The following is a 21,837-nucleotide window of genomic DNA, read 5'->3' as shown; positions in this document are numbered from 1 at the left end:
TTCTATTCGGTTCCCTCTTTCTAGCCTAGCTCCTCCCTCCCCTATCCACCCACAGATGGCATAGCTCATTCTCTGTGGCTTATGCAGCCAGAGCACATACTCTACTGCTGCACTTAGTCGACATTTTTCCTCTGATTCTGCACCCTCCCTTACCCTCCTCTATGTGCATGTGAATAAACATTATATAAGGTGAAGAATACAGTCATCGCAATGAAGAAAACAAATTAATAAAAAAGTCCTTTGTTTCCATATATTTGGAGTTTGTTTCAGTATGTGTATTATTTTGTATACACCTAATGAGGTGTTTGGGTAATGCACCTTTGGGTAGTGTGATTCTCTCGTAAGTTATCCTCTTTTGGTCTCACTATATGACAGTTATTTGGAATGCTGTGTAATTTGTCATATCCCAGTGCATTTTAGATCTAACTTCTGCATGTCAGAAAGAACATTAGCACCATTTATTGAAAACACTGTCCATTCTGCAACATATGTTCTTCATCTAACTTTCTCACAAGTCAGCTATCTGTAGAAGCATAGGTTTATTCTAGACTAGTTCTATTTGGTCCTGTTGGTTTATGTGTGTTTTTAATCCAGTCCTGCATTGTATATATTACTATGGCTTGTATGTTTCACAGTCATACAGTGGGAAATGATAGTCATTTGCTTTTTTTTTCTACAAGATGGCTTTAATTATTTGTTATTTCTTCTTGTGATTCCAAATACATTTAGGTATTTTTAAGTTTTGTGAATTTTATTGTTGATATGTTGAAATGGGTTGCATTGAATCTGTCAATAGCTTTGAGTAGTATTAACATTTTAATAGTAATTATCCTTCCAAACATGAACACATATATCTTTCCACATTTCTGTCCTCTTCAATTTCTTCTATAGATGCTTTATAGCTTTTATTTTATAGTTCTTTCATGTCTTTAGTTAGGTTTACTACTACTTATTTGTATAGCTATTGTAAATAGACTTTTGTTCCTATTTTTAAATTTTTACTGTTATAGTAATGCTAGTGATTTTTATGTTGATTTATATCATTAAACTTTATCCATACTCATGATTCTTCTTTAAATATTTTTTTTCAGTTTTTTATTTTCTTTCCTATTTCTTATAGAGCAGGCCTGGTGGAAAGAAGTCTCTGAGTGCCTCATGCAAGCTAGACAGGAACTCTGACACTGAGTTACACTCAAACTCTTCTCTGAAAATGCTTTTTATTTCTCTCTTTCATTTTTTTTTTGCCAGTGCTGGGCCTTGAACTCTGTCCTTGGGCTTTCTCAAGGCTAGAACTCTACCACTTGAGCCACAACACCACTTCTGGCTTTTTCTGCGTATGTGGTATCGAGGAATCGAACTCAAGTCTTTGTGCATGCTAGGCAAGCACTCTACCACTAGACCAAACTCCCGGCCTCTCCTTCATTTCTAAAGGATAGCTTTGATGGGTATAGTATCATAAATTGACATGATTCAATTGAAGACCTTCAAGCATTTGCAAACGGGCCACTAGATTGATTCCATTGTAACATGGCTACTGTCTCAAGCACCTCTGATAGCACTTCTTATAACTATCATTTCTTCCATCTGCTAAGAGACAATAGTATGAAGCATCAAACCCAATTATAGGGCTGGGATGTAGCTTAGTAACAAAATGCTTGCCTAGCAAGTACATGATCTTGGGCTTGATCTCCAGCTCCAAAAAAATCAAGACAAAGTAAAATACAGTTTTAAAAACCCAAACCAATTAAAGATTTGATTCTAAAACTACATCCTTATTGTTTGTGTGCAAATATTTTTAAAAAGAGAAAAATACTAATGTTGCTAAATAAATTTTACTTAAACACATGAGTTGGGAGTTATAAGGTACAATTAACATTAGTGGAACTCTATATTTATTTGTTTTCATTGGTATTACCTCTTGGAATTGTTATAGATCATGACAGAAACTGAAAATCTAACATGTATGTATTTTAAGCAGTATGAGTCTCTCCCTCTGCAGTATGTGAACTATGAAGGAATCCTGGAAAATGGTGTATCATACACTTCAACTAAGTCTTATGTCTTAATTATTTTAAAACTTTCTAATAAGATGGGTGGTTAGGAAAATCATGTAACTACTTAATAGTGAATATAACAGGAAGGAATTATGAATAAAAGCATTTGAATCACAATATTATTTTGCTACTTTTATTTGTTATTTTATTATTTTCTCTTTATTATTTATTTGCTTTTTAAAATTGATCCTTTAGTTACCTTTAAGTATTTGTACAAAGGGGCTTCAATTCAACATGAAGTTTTTCTTATACACTAATCTCTTTAAAAGAGATACTCACAATAAGTTGGAAATGACCTTTACAACTTGGGCAGATGAGGAGGGAGGGAAAGTGGGAGAAAAATGTGAGAGGGGGTGACAATGTTCAACAAGATATGTAGTACTCACTACCTTATATATGTAATTATAACTCCTCTTTACATCACCTTGAAAATAAAAATTACATTAAAAAATAAAAGCTTCATCTGCCATCTAAGAGTCAGTAGTTGTATAGCATTTTATGAGTGTTAATTTGCATTAGGAGCAGATGGAAAAAGATTATTAATTACTTTTATTATTTGTATTTCATCTGAGACTAGAAGGAAAGTAATATTCCATGAAGACATTATAGCAATTGTTAAATTACTTAATGAGAAATGGGAAAGCTAGTAATATGAAAATTAGGGAGTCCTAAATGCTAATGTTAGCCTTATCTTTGTTTTAGGATCTTATTACTCAAATCTGGGAAGGGGGTTTTACTGAAAGAAAGCCTTTATGAAATCATTGAGCAGTAAGTAGTAAGCAGGATGTGAGGATGTGCTGTTATTTCCCTCCTGCAGACACTTTAATGCCTTTATTATAATACCAGATTGGGATCTAATGAGAGCGTAGAACACATCTGATATTCATGCCTTTCGATAGCAATAGTGCATTAAAATACACTGCGGTTTACCCCATCTGGGCAAAGTTAACAGCTCACACACAAGTTTCATATTACACATCTTAGGATGAGCGCTCTTGGGGGAGTTAGCGAATGTTTGGGCTTTCATAAAAATCTGAGCTGCCTAGTGTTAAATGGGAAAAGACTATTCAAAGATCACTGCATATTTGACCCACTAAATAAACCTTTCCAATAAAAGAAGACAAGGGTAATCACTCAGATTTCATTGTTGCGACCAATTTAACTAGGAAAAAATGCAACATAGTTGATTCTCTGTTTCAGGTATTGACTTATCAATAGTGTCAGTGATGTGACTGATACGTGCAGTCGTCTTGAACAACAGTTTCCATTCCCTAAACAGAAAACCATTCTGCCAATGATAAAATAACAATCTTCACTGTGTTTGTTTTCACACATTGCAAAACTTGTATTTTTAATCATAGTCTGAATTTCAACACCAGAAAAATTAACCTTTTAACACTTTCTTTCAGTATTCTAAAATGTATTTTCCCAAATTAGTAATACAGATGAGTAGCTGGTTATAAGAAGTGCTATCAGAGGTGCTTGAGACAGTAGCCATGTTACCATGGAATTAATCTGGTGGCAGGTTTGCCAATGCTTCAAGGTCTTCAGTTGACTCATGATTTTTCTACTCAGACCTCAGAGGAAAACATAGCCTCCAAAACTTTTAATTTCTACTGACATTGCTGAAGAATACCAAAGAATATGGGCCTGAAGGCCTTAATATTTTGAATTTAGCTGTGTATTTACCTTTGGGATAATATATATGGGATTCAATAGTGTTAATTTTTCAGGATTCAACATAAATAAATTAGAAAACAAAAAATTAGTTTTTTGTTTCTATTCCTACATAACATTAGGGGAAAGCACACAAATCTCTGATTTTGTATGTTTCATTGGTACATGCTTTTCAGTCTGAATTTTATATGTCACTTGCCCCATTTCCATTACTATCGCCATGGAATGGTAGGCATTCCTACATCCTACCTCCACTCACCACTCTGACCACTCAGTAGAATAGAATTCTATTTTTAAGAGCCTTAATTTTATTGCCAGGTACCAGTAGCTCATGCTTTGCGATCCTTCTCAGAAGGCTGAGATATGAGGATCAGTTCTCATGACTAGCTTAAGACAGAAAAGTCTGTGAGGCTTTTATCTCTAAGTAACCAGGAAAAATCTGAAAGTAGAGCTATGGCTCAAATGGGGACAAAATCATAAGAAGGGGTATCAATGTCGGAGAAATAATGCACCTACGATCTGGTGAATATAACTGTAATCTCTCTATACACTACATTGATAATAAAAAAGAAAATAAAAAAAGAAAACAAAAACAGCAACAAATAAAAAAAATAGTAGAATACCAGCCTTGAGGAAAAAAAAAGAGATAGTGTCTAGACCTTGAGCTGAAGCCTCAGTAAGGGGCACAAATATATCTAGCATAAATATATCTCTTACATTTAATATATACAGAATATATAATATACACATTTCATATATACTATGTAATTTATATAGTATATTAGATTTATGTATCATTTATCATTTATATATATAAATATATATCTATATGTGTATTGCATGTGTTTATGTATATATACATGTGTACACATACAATTTTATTTACTAAATCTCTTTGGGGTGATGTAAAGATCTACAAAATACTCATGGTTAGTAGTGTGGGGAAGCAAGCACACAGACCTTAATGGTGGTTTGCCTTCAATTCTAGTCAGGGTCATCATCACTTAGCTAGGTCGGAAAGGAAGATTATTGTTTGTGATGATTTTAAACATTAAATACATTTACAATTTGCAAAGCTACTTACTGCTTTAACCATGTCATTTGCCATTACCTTCATGCTCATCATTTGTGTCTCACCCTTTGACTCTCAACATATGACAATGCCCCTAATTACTTCAAAAAACAGAGGTACTAGAATTATGTCAGGTTCTTCTTAATGAGATCTCAATCAAGCCTTTCATTTTCTCTGTGCATATTATAGCTGAATATTTGTGTACATGAAAGACTGGTAGTGCCTAGTTCTTAGCCTTTTGCAATATTAGATTTTCCTAAAATATTTGCAGAATAGAAGATTTGATTTTTTTGCCCTTGAAAAGCTCCAAAAACTTCTGTAAGTAATATAAGCAAAATAAAGCTTTTCCGTGGTAATTAACTTTATATTTCTTTCTGGAAACCTGAAGAGCAGACAGATTTCATTGCTTGTATTTAAGCAAATTTATCTGGTTTAAATTTTAAATTATCATAATAGATATACATTTTTCAGATTTCAAAATAATGCCACTTATGAATGTAACTTTACTTTTCAGTAGTAAATATCCTCGGAGATAGATATATATTATCATTAGATTCAAAGTCTTTGTATTTGCTATTTCTGATATCAACAAACACTAGAGAAACCCTAGGTTGGCAAAGTAGATGACAGAAGAAGTACAATAACGTGTGTGTGTGTGTGTGTGTGAGAGAGAGAGAGAGAGAGAGAGAGAGAGAGAGAGAGAGAGAGAGAGAGAGAGAGAGAGAGAGAGTGTCCTGGTGCTTGAACTCAGGCCTTGGTGCTGTCCCTGAGATTTTTGCCCAAGGCTAGTGCTCTACCAATTGAAGAACAGCTCCATTTCTTCCTTTTTGATACTTAATTAGAGATAAGAGTTTCACAGACTTTCCTGCCCTGGCTGGATCCGAATCACAATCCTCAGATCTCAGCCTCCTGAAAGGCTAGGGTTATAGGCATGATCCACTGTATGTGTGTGATACCCATCTTTTTATCAGAGGATAAAGTAAAAAATAACTAATAACCAGATGAACATGAAAGGATGGGATTAGAACAAGGAGATAGGGATAGCCAAATGAAGAGAAGAATGAGAGGAAAGGGGGAAGAATGCAGTAAAGAATCCAATGCATATCATACAAAGTTAAGAAGTGTGAGGGAAGGGGTAGGTATAGGAGGGAAGGATAAAAATGTTGAAAGGAGTAACATTGGTCAAGATATGTTATATTCATACACTGATTTATTAAATAATAACTCCTTTGTATAACTATTTGAAGATAAGTAAAAAACTAAAAATAAAAACAAGAATCATTTAACTGAGATTGGTATAACAGATCAGTATAACCACTGATACATGGTATGTGACAGAATCATAGCTTCTAAGCCAATTATCCATTTTCAGAGGCTTGTGAATGAAGAAAATCACATCACTTAAGAAAAACTTCCCTTTAACACTATGCATAAATTCTCCAGATCTTCTTTAAGTTTTCTCCAAAAGATGTTAAAGTATTTCACACTATAAAAAACATGTAAAAGAACCATCAAAATATATTTTAAGTAGTATTATACTGAACCTTAGCTAATTTTTATTTCAGAAACCTAGAAAATCAATGTGGCTTGATAAAGTGAGGATTATAGCTTGGGTAAAATGAAGAATTTGTCCAAAGCCAATAAAATGATAAGGGATGTGATTGCTAATTTTTAGTTCATTACTTTATTCTTGACTGGACATCATTAGCCACCACAGAAAATGACCTATGATAAGAAAGCCATTATATTACCAGTAGCTTATATCTGTAACCCTAGCTACTCAGGAGACTGAGATCTCAGAATATTGATTTCAAGGTAGTTCCTTTAGGAAAATCTGTGAGTTCATCTTTAATGAGCCAGCAAAATGCCAGAAATGGAGCTGTGGCTTAGTGATAGGGGGACAGTGTTGAGTAGAAAAACCTAAGGAACACTGCCCAGGGCTTTGAGCTCAAACCTCAGTACTGTCACAGAAAGGCCCATCATGGAATGGAAGGTGTAATTCAAACCAGTGTCCTTCCTTCTGAAGCTTAATATTCATTGCATAGTACATGAGCTTTCGCTTTGAAATGTCTCCCAGTCACTAAGGCGTTATCATTCTCTAAATCTACATGATGGCAATGAGGAAAAGAGGCTATATATATACCAAAATATTTCTATAATATTATGGCATTAAAAGGACAGTCATCACTTCAACTTACATTCCATTTGCTAGAACATTGTCATACAGTTACACCTAGTTAAAAAGAAAGCTGATGAAAATAGTCTAGAGGTAATAAAAAATGAATAATTATGATTCTGTGAATAGACAGTAATTTTCTTGAAGGTAGCACTTGAGAGATTTTTGATGCAACAATACTTAAATTATACTCTGTGTATGGGGGGGGGAGTGACAGTACTGGGGCTTGAACTCAATTCCTGGAAACTGTCCCTGAGTATGTACTCAAGGTTAGTGCTCTGTCATTCAAACCCTAACTCCATTTCTGGCTTTTTGGTGGTTAATTGGAAATAAGAGTTTTATGGGCTTTCTTGCCACTGCTGGCTTTGAACCCTGATCCTCAGACCTCTGTATCCTGAGTAACTAGGATTATACCCATGAGCCTCCATTTCCAGGCAATGCCAGACTATTTAAATCCATGGTATTGATAATTCCTTTTGACTAAATGATTGAAGATGAAAAGTTGGTTTGGTGTTTCAGATGACTTTCTTCAGTTGCTCATATAGATTGTTATTGAATTAGAGATGTGTTCAATGTTTTCATTGGTCAGATTTTAATCCTACCTCTCATTATATGATAGCTTTTCATAGAAAAATAAGCTAAAAGAGTTTCTACATTGGTGCACAAACACTGATTACTGATTTGCCCATTAGTGCTCTCAGAATAGACTAACACACTCTTTTGTCCCATTAAATGATTATCAAAAGGTTATCAGTGCATAGGAAATGTTTAAAACCCAATAGTGACAGTAACAACAGCAATACATGCATATGGCTGTGAAGACATTCAAAGCTGGCCTGACTGTAGGCCAGCTGTAGAATGGCAGGGGAGCATCATCTAACAAATCCACCTTGAAGCCCAACACATTGAATCTGTCATTGGGTGAGCTTATTTCACAGTGCTGTTTTCTGCTGTGTAAATTAATTATGTCAGCTAACTGAAATTTTAAATTCCTAAACTTGGAGGAAAATGTGAAGTGTAGGAGGATACATGTGGGTAAAGGCCTTGTGTTCCAACTGCTGTATCAACATCCCCTAAAGAAATAAGTACTTTTATTACCAGATAGTCATTCAATATTATAATTCTGTGGATGTGACAGTTATCTTTCCTTTAAGGTTTAAATCTAATTAAGGTTTAAATCTAACTACTTGATAAAGCAGATTCTGTATAAAGAGAAGGGTCATATTGAAAGATAAGTGCTTTGTAAAGTTGAGCAGTATGAAAAACCAAATCAAAGGAAACACCAGAGGATGTAATAGGCATTCACTCCTTCTTTTAATTCCCCTCTAGTTTGCTCTCTCCAGCAGGCACTGTGTAATTTACAACCAACTTACCTTCTGAGATTTATATGTTGACTTTCCTTTGCCCACTTTTGGTTATTCACCATACCACATCCAGACTTCCCTACTTTCTAATTCTTGAATCTGCTATGAACTTTCAGGCCTTCGAGCAAATGTTTACATTTTTCTTTACACTGAATATGTTGGCTAAATTGAAAAAAAATCTTAATCATATTTTTTTCATTCCCAGCACATGCCACCTTTCCTAAGCTTCACCTAAAGTAAAAATTAGTGCTTTGCTATGTATATCCTTATATGATCATACATTCATGCCAGTGTTTATCATGTTTGATTATAATTAGCTGTTTATGTGGCTAATTCCTTTACCCTATATCTGTGCTGAATTCTGGGTAAATGGACCAAGGGGTTAAGATTTTAAGAACATTTTGGTAGTCAAAGCAGAAGATTAAAACTAAAGGTCTAGAAAGGTTAGAGTTCAAGTTTAAGTTCAAATGTTCAGCAAAATCACATGTTTAATAGCTAAGATGAACAATGAAAGGGAAAGAATTAAATGTAGTGACTGTGGAGCAGCTTAAACATAGCAAATGGCTCAAAATTTATAATCCACCCAAACAACCTTCCCAGGCGCACAGATCTTCTCAAGGCAGTGACATGCATGTGCTTTCACATAAGGTTTGTGGAGTCAAATCCCACCTCTGCTGCCTTCAGCTCTGAGATCTTAGACAGTTGTCTAACCACTCTAAGCCTTCCTTTCCTTATTGTGGGAATGAACATAATAATAATGAGGGTAAAAGTAATGAGGATAAAAACCCTTCTAAATATTTGTATAACTATTTAGAATGATGTCTGGAAAAAAGCAGGAACTCATTTTAGCCATAATTATTTTGAAAATATTGGTTCTAACAAAGAAAATTCCAACTAGTGAAAAATTCTACCTCCAAGGGAAGAGATGCATAAAATTTCATGTATTCTTGGACAAACATTAGCATCATTACAGTTATAGCACTCTTGCTAGATTTGCCTTATCTATAGACTAATCTTAAAATCGTATGTTTAATAAATATAGCAAATATCTGAGCAATATGTATAGCATGATTCAGGGTACAAATAGTATATCATTTATAATCATACATGTGTGTAAATGTAGGTAAAATTTTAAAGCTTGAATCACTGCTCATAAAAAAAGACATATCAAGGGACAGAATACATAAGAATGCTAAAGAGAAAAGCAAGGTGTTTCACATTTCCATATTTTTAAATTTATTTAAGAGAAAGTCAATACAATCAAAAGGAAGGCCACAGGAAAATGGCGCCGAGACAATAGGGACGCTGCCTAGCTCTCTCCCACAAAAAGAGAGAACCAGGGAATCCCACGAGCCAACTACCTTAAGAAATCCACAACAAACTCAAGAAGCAACAGAGAAGGACTTAAACTGGAAAAGAAATCCAGATAAAGCTCACATCCAACTTTCTCAAACAATTCGGGATGCGAAGACCCCTCCCCCACCCCTCACCGCCGGCTCCAAGCCGGAAAAGCCAAGGCAGAGGGCACTGGGCCCCGCCCAAACCGCCGCAGAAACCAGCATAGGACCAGGCCAGCAAGCGCCTGAAGCAAGACGCAGGAACCAGCGCAGCGCAGATCAGAGCGGCAAGCAGTGGAACCCAGAGGCGGACCACAGACGGCGGCTGAGATCCAAGGGGAGTGAATGATTCTCCAACACCACAGAGCTCACAGTCAAACACAGAAGAGTAAGTATTCCAGCGGGTAGCCCAGCGGGTCCCCAACCCCACCTGGAAAGCAAAGCTGGTGGCGAGCTATAGAACTTAACTCAGATCCCTCCACCCTGCCCGAGAAAGTCTGGCAAGTGCAAGGGGGCAAGGAATTTAGAATCCAGTCCCTCCCCTCAACAGCCCCCTCCCCCAGACCATTGACTGGAGACTGACAGGCAGGGCAGAGCTAAGACCCAGCACCCCACCAAGGGAGGCGGAGCTGTCCCTGCTCCCACCAGCCCAACAGGCTCCTCTCCCAGGCCTCTGACTGGAGACTGACAGGAGGGCGGGGCTAAGACCCAGCACCCCACCAAAGGGGGCACAGGTGTCCCAGCTCACCCGCCCAACAGGTTCCTCTCCCAGGCCACTGGATGTGGAGAGTGGGGAGCGCTGAGACCCTGCCTTCCAGCAGTAGATGGGGTGTGCGGGAGCCTAGGAGCCAGCATCTGTCCCACTCAAAGCTTGAGCCAGGCACCCTCCAGCTGGGAATCCCCAGCAAGACTGTGGGACTCCCCACAGTCACAGACTCTCTGACAAAGCAGCAGAAACACAGCAGGGAACTGAAGGGCAGACCAGTAGCCAAGCTCACCTTCTGAGAACCAGAAAGGCGCGGCTCCGCCCTTGGAGACGATGTCCTCGGCTGGGCCCCACCCCTGGGAACAGAGAGGACACCAGATGGTCCAGCTGAAAGCTCTTGGAAATTTCCAATCTCCAGACCCTTTGCCGGGAGCCGCCCCTGGAAGCAGCGCAGGAAAACCAACCATCTGCCCAGGGCACTGAGACTGAAGCACCCAGACCCATCCCACCGCCCACTGTGAGGCCACTGGTTGGGCTGAGAGCTAGTCGTGCAGCAGCACACAGCCTCTGGGAACAGGCCGAACACCTGCAAAAACTGCAAACTCTCACCTAGTCAGCAGAGGAATCAATTTGGCCGAGAACCACAGATTTCCAGAACTACCGGTCCCAATCCAAGTAAAGACCGCCATCTACCGACCACACAGTGAACTACAACAAGAGTTCTCGATGCCTAGGAGAGTGCAAAGACAAATTATGACATACATAAATAATCAAAGTCCCACGCAAAGCCCAAAAGGAAACAAGAACGAAGGGACGAGAGAGATGTCACAATCCCAAGAAATGACCCCTGAAGAGACATGAAATATGACTCAAATCAAGGAGATGATTTTGAAATGACTCATAAAATTAAGGCTAAATTCCAAAAATATAAGCAAAAAATTTCCAAGAAACTTTTCGAATTCCAAAGAGAAGTGGAAGAAAAGTTCAATACCCTCTCAGCAGACATGATCAGCTCAGTGTCCACACTTCAAGCAAAAATGGAGGCATTAAGCAGCAGATTGACTGAGATGGAGAATAGAACATCAGGAAGGGAAGATAAAACACAAGAGCTGGAACAGAGAATCGCCACCATGGAAAAATCAGTCAGAACCCACCAGAGAGAACTCCAGGACCTGGCAGAGGCAGCAAAGAAATCTAATCTTCGTATAATAGGGATTGATGAGGGCACAGAATTTCAGGACAAAGGAATGCAACCTTATTCACCAAAATCATAGCAGAGAACTTCCCCAACCTCAAAAGGGAAAATACTCACATTATTGAAGGTTTCAGGACTCCAAACAGGCAAGATCCTAGAAGGAACTCATCTAGACATATCACAGTAAAGACACTAGACCTGAATACCAAGGAATTGATCTTAAATGCTGCAAAAACAAAGAAAGAGCTATACTACAATGGGAAAAAAATTCAAATTACAGCAGATCTCTCCACGCAAACCCCAAATACAAGAAAAGCTTGGAAAAACATCATTGATGTCCTGAAGACCAACAACTGCCAACCCAGACTGACATATCCAGCAAAACGAGCATTTACATTTGAGGGAGAAACAAGAATATTTCACTCCAAAGAGAAGCTTTATGAATATGTGCACACTAAACCAGTGTTACAAAAAATATTAATTAATCGAGAAGAAATTGTAGAACATCAAGAACCCCCATCAGAAGCGAATATCTATAGTTCACTAAATCCAAAAAGGGGGAAAAAAGAGACAGAAACTTAGAAGTAAAAATAAATAATGACAATGGACACTGACCAATTCTCCATAATTTCCCTAAACGTGAACGGGCTGAACAATCCAATCAAAAGACACAAGCCAGCAGACTGGATTAAGAAACACCACCTATCCATATGTTGCCTCCAAGAGACCCACCTCACCATCAAAGACAGAAACAAATTCCAAGGGAAAGGATGGAAATGAATTTTCCACTCCAGTGCACCACGCAAAAAAGCAGGAGTAGCAACCTTAGTCTCTGACAAATTAACTTCTCAGTAAAATCAGTACATAAAGATAGAGATGGCCATTATATATTAGTAAAGGGTACAATCCAGGCCCATAATATGACAGTTATAAACATATACTCCCCCAAAACGGGAGCACCCAAATTCATCAAACAAACTCTCTTAGAATTACAGAACAAGATAGACTCACACACAATCATAGTGGGAGACCTCAGTACACCATTCTCAACAAATGACAGGTCAACTCAACAAAAGTTAAGCAAAGACACCATCGACTTAAACGACACCATAGCTGGGCTTAACAGATATACACAGAGTCTTCCACCCAATGGCGAAACTTTTTACATTTTTCTCCGCAGCACATGGAACACACTCCAAAATGAATCATATAATAGTTCATACAGAAAACTTTAGCAGATACAAAGAGACTGATATAATCCCATGCATTCTATCAGACCACAGTGGAGTCAGACTAATCCTGAAGAATGCAGTCAAAGTAAAAAAAAAAAAAAAAAAAAACAGTCACTTGGAAGCTGAACAACACACTTCTGAATAATTCCTGGGTTACAGATCAGATCAGAAATGAAATTAAAAACGTCCTTGAGTGTAATAACAATCAAGAAACATCACAAAGGAACTTATGGGACACAGCAAAGGCAGTTCTAAGAGGCAAATTTATCACACTAGGAGCCCATATTAAAAAGACAGAAGAGCATATAAATAACCTTAAAAAACTGAAATACCTAGAGGAGCAAGAAAAAGTTAATTCTAAAACAACTAGAAGGACAGAAATAACAAAAATAAAATCAGAAATATCAGAGATTGAAATAAGATCTACTATACACAAAATTGATAAATCAAAAAGTTGGTTCTTTGAAAGAGTCAACAAAATAGACAGACCCCTGGCAAGATTAATCAAAAAAAGGAAAGGGGAGACTCAAATAAACAAGATTAGAGACCCCACGGGAACAATCACAACTGATTTCCAAGAAATTCAGTCCATAATGAATAGGTACTACCAGGGTCTCTATTCAAAGCAACAAGAAAATCTAGTAGAAATGGATGATTTCTTAAATAAATATAGGCTACCCACACTGAACAACGATGAGGTAAACAAACTGAACAAACCAAACTCTTACAATGAAATTGTGGAAGCAATCAGGGAAATGCCAACCAAAAAGAGCCTAGGTCCAGATGGTTTCACTGCGGAATTCTACAAGACGTTTAAAGATGAAACAACACCTATACTCTTGAAACTCTTCCGAGAAACAGAAACAGAAGGAGCAATACCAAACTCATTTTATGAAGCTAATATTACTCTCATCCCCAAACTAGGGAAATACACAACAAAAGAAGAAAACCACAGATCTATCTCTCTAATGAACACAGACGCAAAACTCCTCAATAAAATATTAGCCAACAGAATCCAGAAACAAATTTAAAAAATCATACACTATGATCAAGTAGGCTTCATCCCACAGATGCAAGGCTTTTTTAACACTTGCAAATCAATCAATGTAATACATCACATCAATAGAGCTAAGGATACGAATCATATGATAATTTCTCTGGACGAGTAGAAGGCATATGACAAAATACAACATCCATTCATGTTGAAAGCACTAGAAAAAATAGGAAAAAGAGGTACATTCCTCAAAATAGTGAAAGCCATATATGAAAAACCTACAGCCAGTATTATACTAAATGGTGAAAGACTGGAACCATACACCTTAAAATCAGGAACTAGACAGGGATGCCCACTCTCTCCACTTCTCTTCAATATAGTGCTGGAACCTTTAGCAAAAGCAATAAGGTGAGAAAAGGTGATCAAAGGGATCCGCATAGGGAAAGAAGAAATTAAACTATCCCTGTTCACAGATGACATAATCCTCTACTTGAGTGACCCAACAAACTCCACTCCCAAACTTCTAGAATTAATAAACTACTTTAGCAAAGTGGCAGGATACAAAATTAACCTCCAGAAGTCAGTAGCCTTCTTGTACACCAACAAAACACAAACAGAATGCCAAATCAAGAAAATGATCCCATTCGCAATAGCCCCCAAAAGAATAAAATACTTAGGAATATACTTAACCAAAGACGTAAAGGAATTATTCAATGAAAAGTATAAAAGTCTAACAAAAGAAATTAGAGGACACTAGGAAATGGAAAGACATCCCATGCTCATGGCTAGGGAGAACCAACATAGTGAAAATGGCTATACTGCCAAAATTGATATACAAAGTCAATGCAATCCCCATCAAAATCCCAAAGACATTCTTTACGGAAATAGAAGATATAATCCAAAGATTCATATGGAACAAGAAAAGACCTAGAATAGCCAAAACAATTCTACGCAAAAAGAGCAATGCTGGTGGTATTACAATACCAGACTTCAAACTCTACTATAGAGCTATAATAACAAAAAGCGCTTGGTATTAGCACAAAAACAGACCAGAAGATCAGTGGAATAGAATAGAAGACCCAGAAATAGAACCACATATCTATAGGCAACTTGTATTTGACAAGGGAGCCAAAGATATACAGTGGAACAAACACAGTCTATTCAACTATTGGTGCTGGCAAAACTGGGCAGCCACATGCAGAAAACTAAAAATTGACCCTAGCCTTTCCCCATGCACAAGCATTAACTCAAAGTGGATCAAAGACCTCAACGTCAGACCAGAAACCATGAAACTGGTACATGATAAAGTAGGAGAGACACTGGAACTCATAGGCACAGGCAAAAGATTCCTGAACAAAATCCCAGGGTCATAACATATTGGAGAGAGACTCGATAAATGGGACTACCTAAAAAAAAAGTTTCTGTACAGATAAAAACATAGTCGCAAAAGTAGAGAGACAGCCAACCAACTAGGAAAAGATATTCACCAATACATCTGACAAATGCTTAATAGCCAGTATCTACAGGGAACTCAAGAAACTAATCCCCCCCCAACCCCAATAAACCATTCACTAAATGGGCAAGGGAACTAAAGAGAGACTTATCAGAAGAAGAGATTAAAATGGCAGAAAAGCATACGAGAAAATGTTCATCATCTATGGTCATAAAGGAAATGCAAATAAAAACAATCCTAAGATACCACCTTACCCCAACAAGAATGGCCAAGATTTTGAACTCAGACAATGACAGTTGGTGGCGGGGTTGTGAAGAAAATGGAACCCTACTACACTGCTGGTGGGAATGTAGACTAGTTCAGCCACTCTGGAAAGCAGTGTGGAGGTTTGTTAAAGAACTGAAAATAGACCTTCCCTACGATCCCGCTATACCACTTCTGGGCATCTATCCTGAACATCATGACCCAAGATATTATAAGGACACCTGCTCAGCTATGTTCATCTCTGCACTATTCACAATAGCCAGGAAAAGGAAATAATCCAGATGCCCTACTGCAAATGAATGGATATAGAAAATGTGGTATATATACACAATGGAATTCTACATAGCCAACAGACAAGATAAAATAATGGCATTCGCAGGGAAGTGGATGAATCTAGAGCAAATCATGTTGAGTGAGACAAGTCAAGACGTAAGGATCAAAAGGCGCATGGTATCCTTAATATGTGGCAATTAAATCCAAAGAGTACAAGACCGAGGACTCAATAACTGCATACCCAATGCTATGGACATGGTAATGGAAATATAAACATAACTATATAGACATAAAAACCTATGACTCTATAGACATAATATTTTATTTCATAAATTAATGTTTCTATGACATACAAACCCTTAGTCTAATTTTGATTACTTTCTAAATACTAAGTCCCAGTGATTGTAAATAGAGATTCCCTTCTGGAACACTTGTTTGTTAAACTTGTCATTTAAAATATGATGTAAAAATCAACATTAATAAATTCTTTAATAAAAAGGAAGGCCACAAGTGGGCATTATTTCATTTTTTTCTCCCTTTGTATGTATATCGAGAAATATATCTTTTTTTTTGTGCCAGTCCTGGGCTTAAGCTCAGGGCCAGAGGATTGTCCTTGGAGTTTTCTCAAGGCTAGTACTCTACCACTTAAGCCTCAGCTCCACTTCTGGCTTTTTCTAAGTATGTGGTACCAAGGAATCAAACCCGGGTCTTTGTGCATGCTAGGCACGCACTCTACCACTGGGCCAAACTCCAGGCCCTTAGAAATATATCTTAATTCCAGTGCTGCGATTTGAACTCAGGGTGAGAGCATGCTCCCTTAGCTTTTCCACTCAAGGCAAGTGTTCTGTACCCATTCAAACACATTTCTACTAGAAAAAAATTTGTATAACATTTTAGTTTTTATTTTTTTCACCGTTTAAGGAATTTTATTAAAGCAAGAATTTTATAATCCAAATTACTTTTCATCGCACAGTTATCAATTCTGTTACTTAGAAATGAGATCTTGAGCTATTCCAGAGTATAGAATTACAAAATAAAAGAGGGAATGCTTTAAATTTTAGTACTTTGCTGAAAATTCTTTTTCCCAGGGTCTATAAAACATTAATTTGTTGTTATATTTTATTATTTTTGTAGGTCTTTTTTTTTGTTTTTAAATCAAGTAATCTAGGACTAGCACTGCATTCTAGACCTGGCATTTGCTCGGTACATAAGGTTCAAAGTTTCCTTTCCTTTTTTCATATAGTTTGCAATTTTTTCATAATATTTAAGTTTTTTGATGTTTAGATATTTTTCTTTGGTGAAGCACAAGTTTTTAAAGTTTTTATTTTTTATAAGAATGACAAAATTTATTTTTACAGTTTTACAGTATTACTATCATAATCTGGAAAGCTAATTGGTATGAAATCAATCGCTTCTCCTGATTTCAGAAGAATAACATGAAAATAATATCAGAAAAAGCAACATGACAATTCAATTACTTAAGAAACTACAGTTTTGTTCAACCACTATGGAAAGCTGTATGGCGGTTCCTCAAAAGACTAAACATAGATCTCCCCTATGACCCAGCAATTTCACTATTTGACATTTACCCAATCATCCAGAAACAAGGACATACTAAATCCACCAGCACAACGATGTTCTTTGCAGCACTATTCACGATAGCAAAGATATAGAATGAACCCAGATGCTCTTCAGTTGATGAGTGGATCAACAAGATGCAGTGTTTGTACACAATGGAATTCTATGCTGCTGTCAGAAAGAATGACATCGCTCCATTTGTTAGGAAATTGAAAGACTTAGAAAAAATCATATTAAGTGAAGTAAGCCAGACTCAAAGGAACATAGGCTCAATGGTTTCCCTCATTTGTCATAATCAGTAGAAACCTTGGGCTCTCATAGCAGAGATTTGCAATAGAGCAAAACCTAGATACATAAGGCCATATAGAATTGAAAGGACCTCTAGGATATTGAAACAAAAGCCATATGATTGTCCTTAATGTACTATGTTATTTCTCATTTCTTTTGTTGTCCCTTGATTATCTCATATTGTTACAATATCTTACCTTGTTATCTGATATAATTGTTATATGTTTATTTGAAAGAGGAAAGGGAAGGGGGGAAAAAGATGGGGGGAGGGGGTGGGGGAGAGGGAAATTGGGACCAAAACATGAGAAAGGGCAGCAATGTTTGTGAAGTAATGCACCTTCTATCTGGCAAATATAATGTAACCCTTCTATTAATTACAATAAAATATTTTTAAAAAAGAAACTGCAATTTATTTCATTTTAAAACTCTTCATCATTCTACTGGATTTTAGTAAACACTGATGAGGCATTGCATTTTTAGAGCTTTTTCAGAAGCAAGCAATACTCTATGGCATGCTCTTAGCAGTGCTTCAATTTAGGGTCAATGGGATTTATTTCTTCCTGGGACTTATAGTAGAAATAGGATCATTTTGGCGGCAGCATAATTAAGATTACTTCTTCTAAAATACCACCAGTTACTTCTTAACTTCCTCAAAGTGAGAGACTAGAAAATATCACCTAACACTATGCCTTTTACTTTTGGTACTCAAGCTACTCTAATACTTTCTGTAATTCATTTCCTACTGTTTCCCATTTCCTATAGCATAAAAGCATTATTAGAAAAACACAATAGTCGATTTTCATACCAAAGAGTCTCCATTTTTGTACATGTTAAATGTACCTCCCTCATTCACAGACTCTGATCTCGTATTCACTATTGTTTTTTTATTGTAATTAAGAAAAGGGTTACAAGATATTTGCCAGATAGAAGGTGCATTAATTCACATACATTGATACCCTTTCACATGTCTTGGTCTCCATTACCCTTCCCCCCCCATCTTGGTTTTCCCCCTTCCCTATCCAATTTCAAATCACTGGAGTGAGGTAGAATCTCAGAGTTGTTTTGATTTGCATTTCTTTTATGACCTGAGATGTGGAGCATTTCTTCATGTGTCTATAGGCCATTTTTGTTTCTTCTTCAGAGAAGACTCTGTTTAAGTCTTTGGCCCATTTTTTAATGGGATGGATGTTACTTTGGAGATTAGTTTTGGAGGGATTGAATTTTTTGAGCTATTGATATATTTTAGATATGAGGCCTTTGTCTGTTGTAAAGGAATCCATGGAACATTCCTCAATATAATAAAGGCTGTGTATGACAAACCCACAGATAGTATTATACTTAATGGTGAAAAGCTAAAGCCATTCCCTCTAAAATCAGGAACGAGACAAGGATGCCCACTCTCTCCACTCCTCTTTAACATAGTATTAGAATTCCTAGCCAGTGCAATAAGGCAAGAAGCAAGCATAAAGGGGATCCAAGTAGGGAAAGAGGAAATAAAACTATCCCTCTTTGCAGATGACATGATTCTGTATTTAAAGAATCCTATAGACTCTACTCCCAAGCTCCTTGAGCTGATTCAAAACTTTGGAAGGGTAGCAGGCTATAAAATTAACCCTCAAAAATCAACTGCCTTCCTCTATGCCAACCGTGAGAGGAAGGAGGCAATAATCAGGAAAGCAACTCCTTTCACAATAGCCTCAAAGAAAATAAAGTACCTAGGAATTAGCCTAACTAAGAATGTAAAGGACCTTTTTGATGAAAACTTTAAAACCCTGAAAAAGGAAATTAAAGGAGAACTAAGGAAATGGAAAAACCTCCCATGCTCCTGGATTGGAAGAATCAACACTGTGAAAATGACAATCTTGCCAAGGGCTATCTACAAATTCAATGCAATACCCATCAATATCCCAATGTCATTCTTTAAAGAAATAGAAGAGGCAATTCAAAATTTCATATGGAATAATAAAAGACCCCATATAGCAAAAACACTTCTTAGCAGAAAGAACAGCACTGGAAGAATTTCAATACCAAACTTTAGACTGTATTACAGAGCTATAATTATCAAAACAGCTTGGTACTGGCACAAGAACAGGCCTGAAGACCAATGGAATAGAACTGAGGACCCAGATATTAAACCACAGAACTATGGCCACCTAATCTTTGTTTTTTTTCTTTTTTATTGTAATTAGTAAAAGGGTTACATGATATTTGCCAGATAGAAGGTGCATTAATTCACATACATTGATACCCTTTCACATGTCTTGGTAACCATTTCCCTCCCCCCCCACACCCCCCACCCGTCTTGGTTTTCCCCCCTTCCCCATCAAATTTCAAATAACCAAATACAAATAAATTCCATATATCAGATAACAAAGTTAGATACTATAACAATATGAGATAACCAAGGGACAGCAAAGGAGATGAGAGACAACATAGTACATTAAGGACAACAATCATTCATTATATGGCTTTTGTTTCAATATCCTGGAGGTCCTTTCAATTAGCTTCATACTATATGGCCTTATGTATCAAAAAAAGGGGGGGGGCTGGGAGTTTGGCCTAGTGGTTAAAGTGCTTGCCTAGCCACCTAATCTTTGACATGGGAGCCAAAATAATAGAATGGAAGAAAGATAGCCTCTTCAACAAGTTGTGCTGGCAGAACTGGTTAAGCACCTGCAGAAAACTAAAGTTGGATCCTTCTTTGTTACCCTGTACTAGAATTAACTCCAAATGGATCAAAGACCTGGAGGTAAAAGCTGACACACTGAAAACTTTACAGGAAGGAATAGGAGATACACTAGGCCTCCTTGGCACAGGTAGAAACTTTCTTAACAAGGACCAAGAATCACAACAAATCAGAGAAAGGCTGGATAAGTGGGATTGCATTAAACTGCAGAGCTTTTGTATGGCAAAGGACATAGCTAGTAAATTAATTAGGAATCCTGCAGAGTGGGAGAAGATCTTTACTATTCTTCAATGAACGTAGATACTCTGCATAGAATTTCTGCAGTCATGCTTGGAAATACATCATTTGCTATATATTCGTTTTCCATGATCCTCAGGGCATTCCTCATTCTTAGGAAAACAAGCAAGATCAGTCTCTGGGTCTTGTTGCCCCCCTTTTAACCTGGTCCCACTGTGGCTCAGTTTGAAAAGCTTTGAGTTCAAAGACACATTTGGGCATGGTTTCTTGAGTTCAGAGTCCTAATTCTTTTTTATTAATTAAATTCATAGAATTAAGAAGGAGAAAGTAATGTCGATACAGCAATAACATTTTTCTTACTTTCATGGAGTGATTACATACAACAGTAATTTAGATAAACTTTAAAAGCATAGGATGTACTGTGTTGCCCAGCTATGATGTCCAATAGATAATGGAACTTTATCATAAACAAAGAAGCATCTGTATAAAGCTATGGCTCAGTATTAACACTTTTAGTCATGCACTTCTGGCTTTACCTGGTCAACTAGGAATAGGAGTCTCATGGACTTTTCTACTTAAGCTGGTGATTAACTACAGTCCTCAGATCTCAACTTCCTGACTAGCCAGGATTGTAGAAATGAGCTACTAGGGTCCCTGACTGTTTTCTCCTTTTGATGTCTGATACTTAATTTTAAGAAATTCTGACCAAATTTATGCACTATGGAATTCTATGCTGCTGTCAGAAAGAACGACATTTCCCCATTTGTAAGGAAATGGATAGACTTAGAAAAAATCATATTAAGGGAAGTAAGCCAGACTCAAAGGAACATAGGTTCAATGATTTCCCTCATTTGTCATAATTAGTAGAAACCTTGGGCTCTCCTAGCAGAGATTTACAATAGAACAAAATCTAGATACATAAGGCCATAGAGTATGGTGCTAAATGAAAGGACCTCCAGGATATAGAGACCAAAGCCATATAATGAGTGAGCATTGTCCTTAATGTACTATGTTATCTCTCATCTCTTTTGCCATCCCCTGGTTATCTCATATTATTACAGTATTTCACCTTGTTATCTGATATATTGTATATATGCTTATTTGGTTATTTGAAATAGGATAGGGAAGGGGGAAAACAAGATGAGGGGAGAGAAATTGGGACCAAGACATGAGAAAAGGTAGCAATGTTTGTGAAGTAATGTACCTTCTGTCTTGTGAATATAGTGTAATCCTTCTAATAATTACAATAAA

Source organism: Megascapheus bottae, chromosome 10, assembly GCF_031878675.1.
Source record: "Megascapheus bottae isolate mThoBot1 chromosome 10, mThoBot2.hap1, whole genome shotgun sequence".
Classification (NCBI taxonomy): Eukaryota; Metazoa; Chordata; class Mammalia; order Rodentia; family Geomyidae; genus Megascapheus; species Megascapheus bottae.
The sequence above is the reverse complement of the archived record's forward strand: the minus strand, read 5'-3'. Positions refer to the sequence as shown.